The 2,116-nt window shown below is 40.9% G+C and overlaps 1 protein-coding gene across 1 annotated transcript in view; it reads right to left on the reverse strand.

The window, feature by feature from the left end:
• LOC101861225 (G-protein coupled receptor-associated protein LMBRD2) overlaps positions 1–1,005 on the reverse strand; it is a gene marked incomplete in the record, with an annotated part of 18,792 nt that extends 17,787 nt beyond the window's left edge. The window contains 1 exon segment of the mRNA XM_013086292.2: positions 849–1,005.
• Positions 1,006–2,116: the final 1,111 nt, after the last annotated feature.

Below are 2,116 nucleotides of genomic sequence, written 5' to 3' on the forward strand. Positions count from 1 at the left end.
AGAGAGAGAGAGAGAGAGAGAGAGAGAGAGAGAGAGAAGGGGGTGAGAGAGACTGGCAATTTAATAAAGAAGGTTACATTTTGGCAAGCACAAGACACACGAGACGAAGTGGCTATTCTCACTCGGGGTGAGAAGGAAAATTAATACGATCTTGACCTCTTACCCCGGGTGAGACTTGCCAGCATTGGCTATTCTCACCCGCTGTAAAACAAGACCTGTTTTTCCTAATTTCGGAATACTGTCTATCGGTGTGGATGATCAAATTGACAAAAACAAAGAAAAAAAATTACGCAACATGATCGGTAGGAGGGACTACCTAACAACAACGACAGGTGATTGAATTATGATGGCTCGCCCACAACGCCAGGGCCCAAATCACAATTTATGACAAAAAACGTATGGAGTTACTAAGCCACTGTGGCCGTCCTTGACAGGTGTTTATTGCTTAGTGTGATAGGGGTTGTGTGTTAAAATATGGTGGCCGCGGTCGCGTTGGACAGGTGCCCGTTTTATACAGTTATATAGAAAAAACGCAAGGGGGGGAATGTAAAGTGGCTGTTTGTACAGAGGTGGCCGTCAGGGCAGGTTTGACTGTATCTAAAGTAAAGTTTCAATGTATGACTATGAGTCAACGGGTGGAATATTCATGGTAGAATATCTACCATGGAAAGCAAATAAATAAACATTTGAAATAGGCCATGTAAGTCTATCGTGGTCGTGTTGAGGACTGATGTTCACTGATTCAGACCCAGCAGAAGGCACAGACGAAGGGAGAGCTGCTAGAGAAAGCATTATCATGTCATCTATTCTATGGAACTACTTGGCACAACACAAACATTCAAACTTACTTCTGCTCAATGTCACCCATGTCAGAAGATCAGCATCCAGATCGGCAACCTAGATATATATTCTAGATCTAATTAAAACAAGTCCAACAAGTAAGAGCGAAGTCAATAGGACAACACACTGCCTCCGCCAATGGACAAGGTTGACGTCAACAATCAATAAAAGTGAGCAGATCTTTAATAAATTCAGAATGCTCTCCCTTCGTCCGGTGTTGGTGGCGCTGCCAAAACAAAACTAATTTTTCCAACGATCTAACATTTTTACCTAGACTGCTTATTAAAGCGAGATAACCGCAGCAATTTTGCGTAGGCCTTGACTGGAAGTTGCTTGTAGGTGGTAAAAAGGGAGTGCACCATTGTAATGTATAATAATAATAATACATGGGCTCGGCAAAATCGGATTTTGCGGACTGTTGTACGTTACTTTTGTAATTTCTCATGTATTTATGGACCTAATCGAGTTATGATTTTTGGCACACATTATCAATAAGAAATGCAACATAATTTTGATAAGACTTTACCTGTCATTTTTTTTCTTTTTTATCCCAAAAGGGGGAAAAAGAAAGAAAGCAAATAAATGTTCACTTTTTGACCACTTTTTTCTTACGGTAGATGCATTTTAACGATGTTTGGGATGTGCCCTGTATATATAGTCTAGCTATGGCTTCATCGTATTGGGTTTTTCTTTTTAGTAATGCATATTATATTTATTGCAGATTTTATTTTATAACCAAAATTCGCACACATTTTGGCAAAAAAGTGACGTTAAAATGGTCACTTGATTATTATATGTTATAACTCAAACCGTATTTATCTTTGTCCAGATAACAACAAATAACAACTGACAACAAATAACAGCTGATAACAACAGACTAATGACAAACATCAACACAAACGTCCTAATTCAGTTGCTTTTTCTTGGCTTTTAAGGTAGTCGAATCTACTTTGATACAACAACTAATAACAACAAATAACAACTGATACAACAGGTGCCCGGTTTCCCTCCGCACGGGTCGCACCTCATGCTCAGCGAGGCGCCCACTCTGTGGGATGGACGACCTTCAGTTTTACGGCACATGAGGTCAACGGTGGACGAAGGGATAGAAGGAGAAAGAAAGAAGGAAGGAAAAGAGGATGATTCACCAAAGTAAATGCCGCACACGGTTCCTAGAGGGTTGGGGGTCCATGTACGACACTTCGCCATTGGGGAGGGGTTTCATCTCCCTCAGACGGGGCAGTGGGTCTATTTTAATCTCCCAACCCACAAGGGA

Source organism: Aplysia californica, unplaced genomic scaffold (assembly GCF_000002075.1).
Source record: "Aplysia californica isolate F4 #8 unplaced genomic scaffold, AplCal3.0 scaffold00452, whole genome shotgun sequence".
Taxonomy (NCBI): Eukaryota; Metazoa; Mollusca; class Gastropoda; order Aplysiida; family Aplysiidae; genus Aplysia; species Aplysia californica.